Raw genomic sequence first — 18,017 nt, 5'->3', positions numbered from 1 at the left:
TCTGAATAAACTAAACAACAACAGAGACTGGTGTGAGAAAGAGTTACTTTAAAGATAGCTCAAGCAGTATACAAATTTACTTAAAAACGTGACCAGCAGCTACATAAAGAGAAACTCTTACTCCCCAAATCTGCTAGTCCCTCAGTCTTTCCCATGTCGGCTAATAGCCTCTCTACTTTCCAAGTTTCCCAGGCCTAAAATCTTGGGACTCATTCTTCGCCACTCTTTCCTTCTTTCTCATATTCCATATCCTATCTGTCAGCAAATCCTGCTCGTTCTACCTTCAAAATATACCCAAAACATATGCGCTTCTCACTACCTCTCTCTAGTCCAGGCCACCAACACTGTTTACCTGGATTACTGAGACAGCCTCCTAACTGGTCTCCCTGCTTGAACCCTTGTCCACCTACAGTATATTGTCAACACAGCAGAGTGGTGATAGGAAGCATGTTAGGTCACATCACTCCCCTGTTCACGCACAGTATGGGCTGATGTCTCCAATGGCCCACAGGACCCCAGCTCCTCCACTCCCAACTGCACTGCACACCACCCCCCACCCCCCCCCCCCCGTCCCAGGACATGCCAGGCCTGGCCCTGCTGCAGGACACCTTGATGTCCGTGGGTCCCTCCACCCAGAGTGTTCCCCCCACCCCCAGACATCTGTATGAGTTGATACCTTACCTCTTCCAAGGATTTACTCAAATATCTCGTTCTTATTGACAGTGTTGGTGTTCACCCCTGGCACTCATATCCTCCTTCTCAGATTTATATCTTTTTTTTCTCTTCAGCACTTGTCACCCGATAATTTGATATACATTTTACGAATTATCTCGCTTACTGCTTGCTACCTGCTCCAGAATGCATGCCCCATATGGGCAAGGGTGTTAGTCTATTTTTTCACTCTGTATTGCCAGCACCAAGAAGAGTGTCTGGCCAGCACCAAGAAGAGCTGGTACTCAGTATTTGCTGAGGGAATGACTCAAATATAGCAGAAAGAATGAAAACATTATGCCAATTTCTTTCATATACAAATGAAACCTTCTCAAAAGGGCTGTACTCTGGATAAACTATTCCATTTCCTTATCTCAACACAACTGAAATGATACAAAAACCACACCACTTCCTTCTACTCACTTTGAGCCCTGACGTGTGTCAAGATCCTGTGGGGGAAATTTTCCACTGTTTTCACTGCATATACTCAAGTCTGAGATATAAATTAAAAGGTCTTAAGAAAGTCTTGTACAAGTAAACGTAACTTCTCAGGATCTAAAATATTGCTTAAGGCAAACAATGGCTTGGGTTATACTTCTGACAGTACCACATAGTTATAACAAGTTAAAGAACTGTGGAAATAATCACAGAGAAAGAGAAAACACACCCTTTCGTACAATGTGGTCTGACAAAGGGAACTGCAAACCGTCCAAGCTCAACTGCAATACTTCAGTAAGCAGACAAAGTAAGTTTCAAAGGCAATACTTACAAGTAAACTGCAGGTCACCAAAGGCCCTGAGTAAACCAGAAGGTGTTGCAATCAGATCATCCGTAATTCTTCCCTGTATTAAACCACAAACTACAGAAAACTAAACCTTGTGAACCAGTGGGTCTAAGAAAGAGCACCCTCGAGACTATAAATCCCGGTTTATTAACATGAAGCACCTGGAAATCCAGGAAGCGCTTCACCCTGCGGACGAACATTTAGGTTTTATTTTTGTTACTCTGTGTCAGAACATTGCTTCAGGTTAAAACATGCTGGTTCAGAGTAGTTTGCTGAAGAAGTTCTGTGGCGTGGGATGGACTCCCCCCCCCCCCCTTTTAGTATCTTTCAGCTGAGATACCTAGTTTAAATACTTATCAACTTATATTTTTATTTTAAAGAAAGTACTATAGGTAAGCACTGTCTTCAGGTCAGGCGGCCTCTGAGTTAATTCGAATTCTGCCTTAGGTGCCTAGCTGATCCTGACCGATTCACTTCCCTCTGTGGGCCTTGGTTTCCTTATTTGTAAAATAATGCCATGAAGTCTTCCACATCTCAATCCTGTGAGTCTATGAACTGTGCCCACTCAATACAGTACTTCAAAGATTTAACCTAAGAATTACCTAGATGTTACTGTCTATACCTGCAACTAATAGAACACTGTAAGTGAACTGCACTGGATTTACCACCACGGCTTTAAAAAAAGATTACCTAGGTGCTGAGTAAAGCAGGGCAAAAACCATGAATTCACATCCCCTCCCTTTGAGGTAACCGCTATTCTGAATGTGGTATTTAACATCCATGGCTTCGTAGGCTTTTGCCGTATATAATACATACCCCAAACAATACACAGCATTGCTTTGCCTATTTTTGAATCTTCTATAGCTGTATAAAAAACTGTATCATTCTATATGTATATTTTTATATTTGCTTATTTTTCACTCAACATTGTGAGTGATTTCCACAATATTTTTGAATTTTTCATTCACTGTCATTGTTACATAGAGTGTTCATTCTATGAATACCTTACAGCTGTACTGATCCATTCTCCTGTTGATTGATGATATAAGTTGTTTCCATATTCTGGTATAAGCAGTGCTTATAATAAGCATAAGCATAGTAAGCAAAGCACTTGAATAGCTGCTTCTGCTGTTGCTGTTTGAGCAAATAAATCTGTAAGGCAGAATCCCAGAAGTAGGACCCTGGGTCCAATGGTAGTGCTGGTAGATATTTTGGTAACTTCCCTGGGACTGTGACATTTTGCACTTCCAAATACAAAACACTGATGTAAGGACAATGTTTAAATACTCCTAAAGGACACAGAATAAATGTTAACACATGGAAAGACATTATATTATGTATAGAAAGCCTCAATATCATGACTATTCATTTTCCCTACGTTAATTATAAATTTACTGATACTCTTTATCACATTAAAGTTCCATTCTCTTCTTAGTTTGCTAAGAGTTTTCATCATAAATGGGGTCAAATTTTATTGTGTTTTTTCTCCATCTACTGATATGATCACAGTGTTTTCCTCTTTCCATGTGTTAATGGATAAATTAATTAGGAATGATCCATATTAAAAGCTTTCTTAAAGAGTAAATAATCTGTGCTAGTTTAAAAAAAAATTTTGTTTTTACATTTATTTATTTTTGAGAAACAGAGTGAGACAAGGCATGAGCGGGGGAGGGGCAGAGAGAGAAGGAGACACAGAATCTGAAGCAGGCTCCAGGCTGTCAGCACAGAGCCTGATGCGGGGCTCGAACCCATGAACTGTGAGATCATGACCGGAGTCGAAGTCAGACACTCAACTGACTGAGCCTCCCAGGTGCCCCAATGTGCTAGTTTTTAAAGATGTCCACAAATTCTTTCATATTCCTTTTTTCAAGAGGTGGGACCTAATTACTTCGAGTGTGTGCTGGACTGACAAACAGATGAAAGTGAAAGTGACCAAGTATGTGCTGACAGTAGGTCTTAAGAGGCAATGCAGCTTTCTCCTTGCTCTCTTTCTTGGGTCATTCACTCTGGGGTGAAGAACTGAGAGGCCTCCTGCCAACAGCTGTAAGAGTGCACCATCTTGGAAGTAGATTCTCCTCCAGGAGAGCTTTCAGGTGAAGGTAGCTCCTGCTGGCATCCTAACTACAACCTCTTGAAACACTCTGAGCCCAAACCATCCAGTACACTACTTTTAAATTCATTTAAGTTAATTTAAGTTTTTGTTGTTTCAAGTCCCTAAGTTTTGGGATAAATTGTTATGCAGCAATAATTTACACACCATCCTTGGATTCCTGGGATAAATTCAATTTTGTCATTATTGAATAGTAAATTGGTCTTTGTCCCTGGTTCCTAGAAGGGAACCTCTAAAGTAAATTTTTGGAATTTCCTGGGTAACAGGAGTGTCTTTGCTATGTATGAGCCTCACAGATCATACCTGAGTTTATGACTCAGGATGGGGGCTGGTCACCAAAAAGACCAACCATGTGATTATACAGGATTGGGGCACTGAATCAGCCCCACCTCTGGGGAGGGGACAGGGCTGAAGATTGGGTTCAATCATGTAGCCAATTGTTCAATCATGCCTACACAATGAAACGCCAATAAAAACACTGTACACCCTAGCTGAGATAAGTTTCCTGTAAACACACCAATGTGCCAGGAAGATGACATACCCTGATTCCAGGGGGACAGGAGGCCTCACCTTTGGAATTCTCACAGGCCTCATCCTATGTGTCTCTTCATTTGGCTGGTCCCAATATGTATCCTTTATAATAAAATGATCATTGTACATGTACCACTTTCTTGAATCCTGTGAGACATTTTAGTGAATCATTAAACAAAGTCTGAGGGGATCAGGGAATCCTCTGGGATTTGCAGTTCCAGACTTGTTACTGGCATCTCAAGAAAGGGCAGTCTTTTTTTTGTTTGTTTTTTAAATGTTTCTTTATTTTTGAGAGAGAGTGAGCACGAGTGGGGGAGGGGCAGAAAGAGAAGGAGACAAAGAATCTGAAACAGGCTCCAGGCTCTTAGCTGTTAGCACACCACCCAATGTAAGGCTTGAACTCAAACTACGAGATAACGACCTGAGCCAAAGTCAGATGCTTAACCCAGGCGTCCCACAAGTGAGGGCAGTCTTGTTGGGGGACTGTGCCCTTATACCTGATGCTGACGTTGGGTAAGTATTATCAGAATGGTACTGCAGTATTGTAGATATAGTTATGTTTATTTTTTTTTTTAATTTTATTTTTGAGACAGAGAGAGACAGAGCATGAGCAGGGGAGGGGCAGAGAGAGAGGGAGACACAGAATCCGAAGCAGGCTCCAGGCTCTGAGCTATCAGCACAGAGCCTGACGCGGGGCTTGAACTCACAGACTGTGAGATCATGACCTGAGCTGAAGTCGGACGCTCAACCGACTGAGCCACCCAGGCGCCCTGATATGATTATGTTTAAATATACTCTCGGATTTGTTTTGCTAGAATTTTGTTATGTTTTACATCTGTATTCATAAGCAAGACTGGCCTATCACATTATCCATGTCTGGTTTTGGTATAAAAGTTATACTAGCCACACAGAATAAGTTGAGGAACTTGCTTTATTTTGCTGTTCTCTGGATCAATACGTATAAATTTGGACATATTTACCACTAGAATAGTTTGATAGAATAGTTTGAGTTTGATAGAACTCAGTTTTAAAATCATCTGGGCCAATGTGGCGCCTGGGTGGCTCTGTCAGTTGAGACTCCCAACTCTTGATTTCGGCTCAGGCCATGATCTCACGGGTCCATGGATTTGAGCCCCGCATCTGGCTCTGTGCAGACAGTATGGAGCCTGCTTGGGATTCTCTCTTTCCCTCTCTCTGGCCCTCTTCTGCTCACTGCCTTCTCTCTTCCTCTCTCAAAAGAAATAAAAACAAAGAAATAAAAATAAGATAAAATCATCTGGGCCAAGAGGTGCCTGGCTGGCTCGGATAGTATAGCATGTGGCTCTTTTGATTTGGGGGTTGAGTTTGAGACCCACATTGGGTGTAGGGATTGCTTACAAATAAAATCTTTTAAATTTCTTTTAAGTTTATTTATTTATTTTGAGAGAGAGAGAGTGAGAACGAGCATCGGAGCTGGGGACAGGTAGAGAGGTAGAGAGAGAGAGAGAGAGAGAGAGAGAGAGAGACAGAGAGAGAGAGAGAGAGAGAGAGAGAGAGAGAATCCCAAGCAGGCCCTATGCCACCAGTGCAAAGCCCGACATGGGGCTCAGTCTCATGAACTTTGAGATCATGACCTGAACTGAAATCAAGAGTCAGACGTTTAACCCACTGAGCCACGCAGGTACCGCTATTAAGTTACTTTTTTCTTTTAATGTTTATTTTATTTATCTTGGGGGAGAGAGAGAGAGAGAGAGCGCGCGAGCGAGCAGGGGAGGGGCAGAGAGAGGGAGAGAGAAAATCCTAAGCAGCCTCTGCTCTGTCAGTACAGAGCCCAATGTGGGGCTCGATCTCATGAATCATGAGATCATGACCTGAGCAGAAATTAAGACTCGGACACTTAACCAACTAAGCCACCCAGGCGCCCCTATTAAGTTACCTTTTAAAAAGAAAACTGTCATTTTATTTAAATTATAAAATTTATTGACATAAAGTATTCTGATTTAAAAAAAAATCTCTTCTGTATTTGAAGTCACGTGCCCCCCTGTTTACATACCCAATACTATTGGTGTTTTCTGGGTTTTTCTTGACCATTTAAATGATTTATTTTATCAGCCTTCTCAAGAACCAATTTTTGGCTTTTGTAATCCTTTCCTATATATGTTAAAATATAATTTAAAACCCCAATTCTATCACTTATTACGTAGAAGCTTGCATAAGCTTCTCTCTGTGACTCAGTCTTCTCATCTATAAAGTGGGAATAATAACCGTACTTACCCCACAAGGTTATAAAGATTAAATGAAATAATCCCTGTAAAGCATATGGAACAATACAAGGGCTAAATAGCAAGTGCTGGCTTTTATCTTCATCATCTGTTTACTTCTCTTGAATTTATTCTGTTGTTCTTTTCCTAATTTAGGTTAGATACTTAGCTTATTAATACTTTTAATTTTTTGAATTTGAGTATTTAAGGCTTCAATGTGTCAGACAAGTATTAACATCCAAGTTTGCTTTATTGTTCAGTTCTAGATGTTTTCTGATTTGTATTGTCATTTTATTTTTGAGCTGTGGGATTTACAGAAGTCTGTTTTAAAATTTCCAAACATGGGTGTGTGTATATACGGTTTGCTATTCATTTTTAGTTATGTGCACTTGTTGGCAAAAACTATGGTTGATACGATTATTTAAAATGTTTTAAAACTATTTATTTATATTTTAAAATGTATTACAATTTGCTGTACAGCCTAGTAAATGGTCACATTTAATAAAATGCTAACTTCTAGAACCAAATGACCTTGTCATGCTCTCTGCTTTAAAAATCTATGAATATTCTCATTTTAATAGGGTAGAATTAGCAAGACACCAGAAGAAGTGTCATAACCTGGCCTCTGCCAGCCTTTCGAATATCCTCCTCCTCCTCCTCCACACCCTTCCAACGCTCTAACTGTACTGAAATCACAGTAGCGCTCTCTCTATAGGCATTCCCTCCAGACTTCCATTCCTTTGCACAGCCTCTGTGCTTCACCAGGTTGAGTCTAATTTATTCTTCAAGAATTGGTCCACAAGAAATCCTGGCAGGCAATCCCCGATCCTTCCTCAGCAGGCTGAGTGAGGTCCCATCTCTACTTCCAGCGCACCCAGAACATTGACCATAGTTGCTTCACAGCTCTTGGCTAACATTCATTTAAAAACTATTTATTAATCCCTTGGTATGTGCTCTATGCTGATTACACAACAGTAAATGAAACAGACATGATTCCTCCCATTAAAAGACTTATATAGTCGGGTGAGTTTTTGACTTATCTTGAAGCATCTGTAATCTCCATTTTCTGGCACATAACTAAACAAAGCAATAAATGCTCAATAAATGAATAAAAGGAATAAAAAATTATATTAATCTCTTAAGAGAAACATAATTGAGGAGTTAAATTCACTATAAAAACCACATAACATACTTTAATATTCTTTATAAGTATGCTGGCATCTAAAAATGCATCTCCAAACCTTACAGTTATAGCCAGTAACTACCAATCCAGTAATCTCTATCTTACCTCTATCCAAGTACTAGCTAAGGAACTTCACTCCCATAATCACCTCTGGTGATTTCTAGATAATCAGAGAAAAGAAATTTAGATCCAAGTCATGAAATAGGGGAATCTCCATATATTCAAAAGCCCTCTTCCTAAAATATTTCGGGCTTATTTCATGTTTTGAATTATCTTAGCTCTAAGTTTATTAGTTTTTACTTATCACACTTTCCTTTATTTTGAGAGATACAGACACAGCGCAAGTCCGGGAGGGGCAGAGAGGGTGGGGGGGATGAGAGAGAGAGAGAGAGAGAGAGAGAGAGAGAGAGAGAGAGAGAGAGAGAGAGAGAATTCCAAGCAGGCTCTGTACTGGGTCCTGATGCAGGACTCAAACCCATGAAGCTACGAGATCACGACCTGAGCCGAAACCTAGAGTCAGATGCTCAACCAACTGAGCCACCCAGGTGACCCTCTTATCATACTTTAAAAAAAAAAAAAAAAAAGTTTATCTTTATTTATTTTGAGAGAGACAGAGTGTGTGTGTGTGAGTGAAGGAGGAGCAGAGAGAGAGAGGGAGAGCGAGAATCCCAAGCAGGCTCTGTGTTCATGCAGGGCTTGATCCCACAAACTGTGAGATCATGACTTGAGCCGAAATCAATAGTCAGACACTTAATAGAATGAGCCACCCAGGTGCCCCATCATACATTTTTTTAGTACTATGAAATAAGAAATTTAATATATTCTACATACTTTACATATATTAATTCATTTAATCTTCTTACTAACTTTACGAGGCAAGTATTCTCGGGGTGTCTGGATGGCTTAGTCGGTTAAACGTCCAACTTTGGCTCAGGTCATGATCTCGCGGTTCGGGAGTTCGAGCCCCACATTGGGCTCTGTGCTGACAGCTCAGAGCCTGGAGCCTGCTTTGGATTCTGTGTCTCCCCCTCTCTCTGCCCCTCCCCCACTTGCACTGTCTCTCTCTCTCTCTCTCTCTCTCTCTCTCTCTCTCAAAAACAAAATAAACATTAAAAAAATAAAAAAATAAAAGTCGTACTCATTATGTATTTTTTTTATGTATTCTCATTATGCATAATTTTATAAGAATAAACCTGAAAATGAAGCATGATTTTTTTTAAAGAAAGGTATTAAATACTAGAATTAACTCAAGAGGAAGTAGAATACCTAAATACACCATAACCTGACTATAAAGTGGTGGTCAACGGGCTGGAAATGGGATGGAGGGGAGGGTGGTAAAGAAGGCAGTGGGGTGGGAGGCAGTGAGGAGGAGCTCAGGCTCTGGTGTACATTGTTCAAGATTTTATATAGTATGAGCTTATCAGACCTCCTTATTAGTCCCTTACAAACAAAGACTGGGTGGGAAGGAGCAAGGAAGGGGTGGAAGAAAGGGAGAAAAGGGAGGAAACTGATGAGCTCGAGTTAAACTGGAATTTCTGAGATACTTAAGATTGGAAATACCTCACAAACAGGTGAAAATATAAGACAGGAGAGCAGGAAGCAAGTATTTCAGATGGAGGGTAAGGATAGGAATTGTCACTACAGAATATGAAAAGATGCTACTGGAAATCTTGTGGCATGCTCTCCCCACAGCATCATATATAGCTGCAATAACATAGACAGCAACCCAAACCCAAAAGTATCCAAACTGGAGAATGACCAAATAAGTTAACTCAGGAGTGTATCCACCAACTTAAATTAAGAATAATGGTATCTTGGAACACCTGGGTGGCTCAGTCAATTAAGCGTCTGACCTCAGCTCAGGTCACGATCTCACAGTTGTGAGTTCGAGCCCCGTGTCAAGCTCGGTGCTGATAGCTTGGAGCCCGGAGCCTGCTTAAGATTCTGTGTCTCCCTCTCTCACTGCCCCTTCCCTGTTCACTCTCTTTCTCTCTCAAAAATAAACATTAAAAAAAAAAAAATAAGAAGAATGGTATCTTAGTTATGAGAGGGCAGTCCTAATTTAAGACAATGGGAATAAACGTTCTGCCTCCCTTTGAAGGGGGTGGGTAGCATAATATGCAAAGAGCCTGAGGGCAAGGTCCACAGATTATCTACAGGATGAGTTCTAGATTTCTCTACAGCAGAGAGTAGGAATAAGACTAAATTTTCAGTGGTGTCCAGGGAGATACCAACAGTAAGGGCAGAGCACATCTTTTTTCCAAGCCTGGAGCTATAACTGCTTTTCTGCAATGCAGGGTTTCAAAAAGCTGCTAGATCTAACAGATCTGCTACCTTGCTAAAGAATCTCCCAGCTGCCGGTGCCTGGAAGCACTGAGGACTCCTCCCAGAGTGCCAAGAAATCACTAACAATTTGTTGACTCCTCTGTTATCAGTCAACAGGACAGAAACAATTCTGCCTTCCCATGCTGACCGGTTTGCCAATGAACAGATACCTACAGCCAGAACTAAATGAGTGCTTAGGGAACCCAAGACCCCCATAAGTGGGCGCAAAATAAAATGCAGTTTGTTTTAAAAGGAACTCTGCAACCAGAGGAAAGGCTAAGCTCAAAATGAGAACAGGTGGCTTCTACTTAGGCAGAGCTAACAGAAGACAGTGCGTGACAGTGCACACACGAGACCCCAGGATGGTGTCTGTCCTCTCAGTAAAGAAGAACACTCACGGATGTCCAAGTACCGGAGCTGCCAAAAAGGACACTGATGCAGGACTGCAGCCCCAAAGACACTGTCACAGCAGCTCAAAGAGGATACCACCATTACGACGACAATCTGTCAATGTGAAGAAAGGGGAGCATCCCTGGGTTTCTATAGTGCGGGCAGTTGATGTGCTTATCAGTTACTGCTTTTCTCCTAAGTAACTCAAACATGAACAGCTCCACAACCACTGAAGAGCCACTGAACAGGACCCATTGAGAAGGGTACTTTGCATTCCTTATCATGACCTTTGTCCTGCACCTTCTCTTGAGGAACTCCATCTTTGGTGAATCCTTTTATATCCTAATTGAGAATTAATGCTCAGTGGAAGATGACTGTACATTAACAAACTTTTTTAAAATTTTGGGGTGACATAGAAGGCTGCCAGTTTTGATTAGGATGCAGAGGAGAAGAAGCTCTCAGCAGATCAAGCTCCAATACAAGCTGCCCTGATGCTCAGACTCAAAGGTACAAGAAATAATCTGTGGTAGATTCTCTGACAAGTTCCAATAGGAGAGTTGGAACACAGACCCCTAGATTTTCTGAGGCAAGGATATGACTTCATAACACTGTATGAAAACTGTAGCTCCTGGCATGCCATTGGGCCCCAGTAGAGAACCCAACTATGGAACATCAAGGATTTAGTGACCAGAGCTACCCATCCATGATTCACAAGGTCAGGTGAAGCAGCAAGCTATTATATGATAGAAATGGTATTTTTGTAATAGTACCTAGGCAGTGGTAGAGGGCACTAGTAAATACAAGTCCAGAACCTCATGTCACCTACTCTTATCACAACAGATGTCTTTACTTATGCTCACACCAACAACTTTATGGTGGGTTCCTGGTAACCAATGACAAAAAAGAAAAACCTGGGTCCTGGCTGACAAAGACAGATAAAAAATGACTACTGCTCTACAGCCCTACTTGGATGACTCTGAAGACAATGAGGAGGCAGAAATTCTCTCAGTGGGCATGCCAAAGAGAGAAGTGACCAAACAAGAAAAAACATGGACTCCTTAGGAGTGGTGAATGGTATGGCTGATTGGGTAGGGTGATGGAAGGAGCAAAAGTGGAAAATAAAAGAGAAGGAACCTGGAGAAGAAGCATGTTGATGGTTCTAGAAGAGCCCAAAGTGCCAACCTTTATATCTTACGTTAATGCCCACCACAAAACACCAACAATGCTTTGGTGCATTTAACAATGAGGTGCATTTAACTACATTCCCAACTATAGATGGAATAACTTGTCACTTGACTGCAGTGAGCTTTTGCTCTGGGCCACCTCAATGCTTGACCAACAGGGTCATGAATGGAGGAGCCACAGTGACAGACAGGAAGGCTTTACACAGGCCCAACAGCATGGGTTCTTCCTTACTGAAGGTGGCCTAATCACTGCCACTGACACATGTGGGTATAGAACTGACACTCCAGATATGCGTTTGTCTTCCTTGCCCACAGTATATCGTCCCGCCAGCACCACTATCTCAAGGTTTACAGATCACCTCATGAGGAGTATCAATTATGGCCTCAGGATCAGCTACAGGATTGGGGATTACAGCTTGGTCCACTAACCTTCTTGTTTTGGAGATTTCTTTTAGCGATTACAACCAGCCTCCAATTTGAAGCAGACAAAGTGGGTTTAATGGAACATGAGGCAATCTGAGAAATAAAAACAGACTATAGCAAACACTTGTGGTGCTGGCAACACATCCCCTTACCCTACCGGCCTCATTATAGCTATGGTGGACAGCTCTATGCACTGCCTGACAGCATCTGATACCAAGTATAAGCCAAGGCACTGCTGTTTTGCTCCTTAGGGTTTTCTCCAAACTTAAAGAAGACGGCTCAGCAATATGCAGGCACAGCCATACAAACGCTAGAGTTAAAGCTCCAGGAGCAATCTTCAACTAACAGAAGATGAAAAGTCATTGGGGCACCGGGCTTGCTAGGTCAGAAGAGCATCTGATTCTTGATCTCAGGGTCATAAGTTACAGCCCCTTGTTGGGTGTAGAGATTCCTCAAATAACAAAAACCTCAAAAAAAAAAAAAAAAAAAGATGATGAAAGTCAGCGGATAAATGTCCAAGCTCCCTGTCCTTTGATGGGACAATACTACGGCGCATTCCGAGGGTCCCCAGGATTGCCCATAGTGATAACCAGCTCCTTACCACACTTTATGTAACTTCTCTCACCTTTCCCTTTCTCCCATTTCTGCTTCTTTGGATCACCTCGCAAATAAACTACCTAGTCGTAAGTCCTTTTCTCAGGCTCTACTTTCAAAGGAGCCCAAACTAAGAAGTGGTGCAGTCAGGACTCAAACTAAAACAATGTGGCTCCACAGCCTGCACTTTAACAAGAGTGTATTGCCTCTTTAAAGCAGCAGAATAGGGTGCAATACACTATGGGATCCTAAATGTAAATACCAGTGAGCAAGCATATACACAGCAACAAAGAGATTTTAACTTTCTAGTGGTGAAGAAAACTGGAAAAAAAGGGGCAGACTATATGTAGCCAAACCTAAGTCAATTAAATACATACATACACACACACCAAAGACATATTCAAAGACATATAGCAAACAAATGAGACTGCTTTCCTATGGCAGGAGGAGACAAAAGGAGAGTGGAGATCAAGAAGAAAGTAAATAAAATAAATCAATTGAGGGACCTTATAAAGAACAAAATAATTTTACTCCTGTAAATGTAAGATATGATTAACTTGAGTTTCTCAGTCACAGTCCAAACATACTGTCACAATATTACATGGAAAAGTCGACAGTACTTGTTATGAATCGGAAGTTATCAAAATAAATATAAAACTCTGAAAATATTTTTATTTACTTATTTATTTTTGATGTTTATTTTTGAGAGAGAGAAAGAAAGTGTGTGTGCAGGCATGCATGTGAGCATGGGAGGGTCAGAGAAAGAGACATTACAATCCAAAGCAGGCTCCAGGCTCTAAGCTGTCAGCATAGACCATGACCTGAGCCAAAGTCGGACGCTTAACTGACTGAGCTACCCAGGCACCCCTGAAAATATTTTTAAAAATTCACCTGTGTTAAGACCTAAAATCATTCTGAACAGTACTGGCAGCACACATTCCATACTTTGAGAAACACTGTTGTCACTATTGTGAGATAAGAATGATAGAGGGATCTTCAAAATATATATATTTTTTGGGGTGCCTGGGTGGCTCAGTCAGTTGAGAGTTGGACTTCAGCTCAGGTCATGATCTCACAGTTCATGGGTTCAAGCCCTGCACTGGGCTCCCTGTCAGCGCAGAGCAGGCTCGGGATCCTCTGTACTCCTCTTTCTCTGCCCCTCTCCCTCTCATGCTCTTGCTCTCGCTCAAAAATAAATAAACATTAAAAACACCTTTAATATACATTTTAATAGTAAAAATATTAATTTGAGAGCTTAACTAGATTTATGTTAAAGAGAAAACTTGAGGGGTGCCTGGATGGCTCAGTCAGTTAAACAACCAACTTCAGGTCAGGTATCTCTCTCTCTCAAAAAAAAAACACTAAAAATTTTTTTAAAAAGAGAAAACTTGATAAGAGCTTAATCACAAAGCCTTTTCTTAATGTGAATGCTTTCCTTCCTCAATAATGTAATGTTTTCCAGTTACACAATGTATAATCACAAAACAGTGAGTACTTAATTTTCAATATAAAATGTTGGAATATTTCTAAATATTGCAAAGTCCTAAATCAGTCACCAACTAAGAGCTGAAAAGAACTTTAATAAAAGCACCAAAACTAGCTAGTTTTATATTATGAGGTAACTTATTACCTCACTGAAAGGTATTTCTCTAAGGACATTACCATACTGATGGTTATTTGTTAACATGAAACCATCAAATTCTGCTTCATAAATTTCTTCATTGATCCCAATTCACTGAGCAGTAACTCCATTAAAATAAGATACATCCTTCAGTAACAGTGTCAGAATTATACCTGAAGGAATATTTTAAACATTTTTTTACTAAATCTTGCTTAGCATTTAAAACTATAGCAAAAGATGTAATATGAACAGAACAGTATTTTTTTCTTTAAAAACTGCTCTTTTAAAAAACGCAATACCTTAAAAAAATTAATTTTTAAAAATAAGAATAGGGATGCCTGGGTCACTCAGTCGGTTGAGCATCCAACTCTTGATTTCAGCTCAGTCATGATCTTGAGGTTCGTGGGATCAAGCCCCTCGTCAGGCTCCACACTGAGCATAGAGCCTGCTTGGGATTCTCTCTCATTCTCTGCCCCTATCCCATGCACATGTGCTCTCTCTCTGTCTCTCTAAAGAAACAAACAAAAAGAATAAAAAAGGCAATACTTTGCTTTTTTTGTGGCATCTCCCTTACAATATGCTAAGACTTGAAACATGATGTACAAAAATATTTGTTGTATGTAAACAAATGACAAAATGAAGAGATCAATAAGACAATAAAACATTAATTTTAATGTTTCCTTAAGCTTAGAAAACTTAGGGTGCCTGGGTGGCTCAGTCAGTTAAATGTCTGACTCTTGATTTCAGCTCAGGTCATAAGCTCACAGTTTGTGAGTTTGAGCCCCACTTGGGGTTCTGTGCTGAGGGCATGGAGCCTGCTTGGAATTCTGTCTCCCTCTCTCTCTGACCCTCCCCCATTTGCTCTCTATCTCTAGCTCAAAATAAATAAAAATAAACTTTAAAAATAAATAAACTCAGGAAACTCAGATTTGAAAAATTACTTATATTTGCTATGGATGCTGCCCAACATTATCCATACTATCCAGACAGAATGCATGGGCATCATCATCTCTTTCCAACATCCAGTCAGAAATTACTGTTGATACAGAAGGACTATTTTCAACTGTTAAGAAAATGAGAATTTTCATATAATTCTAATTATTTTCTTAAAAGTCTTTTTCTTACCTCAGAGATGTGGCTAGATAAAACTGTACTTCCAATTTTCTCCAAACAGCTTTGACCTATGCTTCCATCTCATGAATTCCAAGACAGTATTAAACTGATGCATATTTTCATAAATCTGTTAAAAAAAAAAGAACTTATTTAGACTAAAAGAAACATAGAGAAGCAATACTAAAACTAGGTCCTGTGTAAAACTATACATTTTCAATGTAAAGTCAATGAAAATTCTAAAGTACTTTAACCTATTGCTTTAGCATTTTCCCAACCTCTGCCCAAAGAAGTTTCCCATTTTGCATATTTTCAACTTTGCAAAGATAATAGCAGTTCTGTGGAAAAAGTTACTCACGTGTAAAATTTCTGTATCAGCTTAGATTTTTGAAAAAAAAAAATCACATCTTAAACTGGAAAAGCAGGAGCAGCTAGAAGCAACACTAAAATCTATAATTCTACAACATTCAAACCCCTACTTCGGCAAAACTATATTTGACCACCCAGCTAATATCCCTATTTTCACTTTTATCACAAAATCTCTGTAAGCAGTTTTCATTTCAGTCAAGCTTTCCCCTAGAATATCAGGAACTGGAGGGGTCAGGAATGAATCGCATCACTTGGTCTAAGCCCAGGGGATGGGTTACAACTATGTGACCCCTGACATTCAGTTCCCCTGCTGCCTTAAGAGACAAAATTCACAAATCTGGAAGAGGGAAACAATGAAAAATTTAAATCTATTTAAAGAAGTGTGTTGTTTACTTAGAGATCTTGCAAATAATTTTGTTGAATGTATCTTTTAACTGAAACTTCAAATAGCAAGGTATTCTGTTTCATATTGTAAAAGGAAAAATTTTAAGCTGCATGAACACTACCTATGTCCCACTGCAAGGTCAAAATGCCTTTGTCTTCAAGTGCATTTAGAAGTATCATTTGTGTCACACTGAGGTTTAATACTCTTGGCAATAATGACTGAATTCATGTAAACTGGGCAACCTGAAACTGTCTAGCATATCAGATAGCAGGCTTTCTTAAAGACAAGAGTCTCCACTCAGCAGACAGGCTGCCACAGGACCATGCTAAATCTTTCATGGTCCAACTAAAGACAGACTGACCCTGAAAGCAATTAGCAATGCTTTGTCTGCATTTAAGAGCTTTTACTGTCTTCGCAATGCACTGGTTACCTACAACTTAACTGGTCCCTAACATTTTTCAGGGTACTGACAGGACTATACAACTCTTAGAATATCACTTAGAGAAAAGAGGGCAGGAATGGAGATACACTGTTTAGGATTTTGTTTTTCTGAGATGTTCACAGTCTTAAAAAATTTCCCTTATATAATCAAAAAATAAATGCATTGTATTTCCATTTTAGAAATGACAAATATTTTCCTCGAAAGCCCCTCTTTGCCAACAACTCCATTCTTCCCAAATGGTGTGTGTGGAAGAAAAGAGGGAAGGCAATCACTTATATTAAGCAAAGCTCAGATTAACCTATTCTCCTAAAGGTTAAAACAATCCATCAAAATGACTATGTTTAAAAATACATGGCTTGACTCTAATTCTACCAGGTTATTTCCAATGGATCAAATAAAATTAACATGTGAACCACTTACCCACCATTGTTTATTACAGCACTATTTATTACAACACCATTTCCTTGGTGTGAAAAAAAATAAGTGAAGCTTTAGGCTAAGTCTAAAGTTAATAAAAAGAAAAATACATAATTAAAGAATCTGGAAATATGCCACCTTCAAAGTCCAAGATCCTGCCTGAATTTTCTATCCTCCCTCCATCCTCTCAATGCAGAAATAAATGACAAAAAAATATAACTGTCTAAAGATTGAATCTAAGACCAACTAATGAAAACCAAGTAAATGTGACCTTACTACTAAGAGGTAAATAAAAGATTAATCAAAGGACAGGATATGCTTCACAGTACAGGTCTGCAAATCACTTTTTACAAACTAAAACTGTGTGAATAAACTAAAGATTTCCCTAACCTTTGCAATATAGTGCTACAGTCCTATAAGCAGAGATCAGTAAACATGTGCAGCTTTGATCACTTAACTTACAAGGTAATATACCACAGGCTTTTAGCACTATGAACTTGGGTTTAACAACCACAAAGATCCAGTCAAAACTGAATACTAAACAAGTATGATAATACTTTCATCAAAAATTTTGTGTCTGAAATTTTCAAGCCTGTTAGTGCTGGAAAACACATTGAAGAAAAAATAATTCTTTTAAAAACACATCAGAGCTTCTTAATGATAGAATAAGTGAAAAACAAACCTTTCTAGATATATTCTAATGTTTTATGATTGAGCTAATGTTAGAATTTCAAAGTTGGTAAATATGGGCAAACAAATGTGAAAAGTGCATTTTAATCCCACGTTATCTTTACAAAATACCTTATTTGCCACCAAAATGTACAGATCCCTCACGGTTCTCAAAATTATTAAAGTTGTTAAACTTTTTTAAAAATTATTTTGAGAGAGACAGAGACAGCATGATTAGGGGAGGAGCAGAAAGAGAAGGAGAAAGAGATTCCCAAGCAGGCTCTACACTGTCAGGGCTGAAAGTGATGTGGGACTTGAACTCATGAAACCAGGAGATCATGACCTGAGCTGAAATCTAGTCAGACGCTTAACCGACTGAGCCACCTAGGCACCCCAAAAGTTGTTAAACTTTAAACCACTGGGGTACTGGGCACCTGTGTGGCTGAATCGGTTGAGTGGCTGACTCGATTTCAGCTCAGGTCATGATCCCACGGTGGGAGGATCGAGCTCCAAGTCGGACTCTGCACTG

General features: G+C 39.8%; 1 protein-coding gene across 2 annotated transcripts in view; it reads right to left on the bottom strand.

Moving 5' to 3' along the window:
* The window catches only part of BMPR1A (bone morphogenetic protein receptor type 1A), a 136,559-nt gene that overhangs the window by 42,652 nt on the left and 75,890 nt on the right, over positions 1 to 18,017 (bottom strand). For both annotated transcript variants that reach the window (XM_053909666.1, XM_053909667.1), the window contains exon 2: positions 15,222 to 15,336. The gene's annotated coding sequence lies outside the window, so the exon portion shown is untranslated. The remainder of the gene's footprint in view (positions 1 to 15,221; positions 15,337 to 18,017) is intronic.

The sequence above is a fragment of the Panthera pardus genome, unplaced genomic scaffold (assembly GCF_024362965.1).
Source record: "Panthera pardus isolate Hobbes unplaced genomic scaffold, ASM2436296v1 HiC_scaffold_22, whole genome shotgun sequence".
Classification (NCBI taxonomy): domain Eukaryota; kingdom Metazoa; phylum Chordata; class Mammalia; order Carnivora; family Felidae; genus Panthera; species Panthera pardus.
The sequence above is the reverse complement of the archived record's forward strand: the minus strand, read 5'-3'. Positions and strand labels throughout refer to the sequence as shown.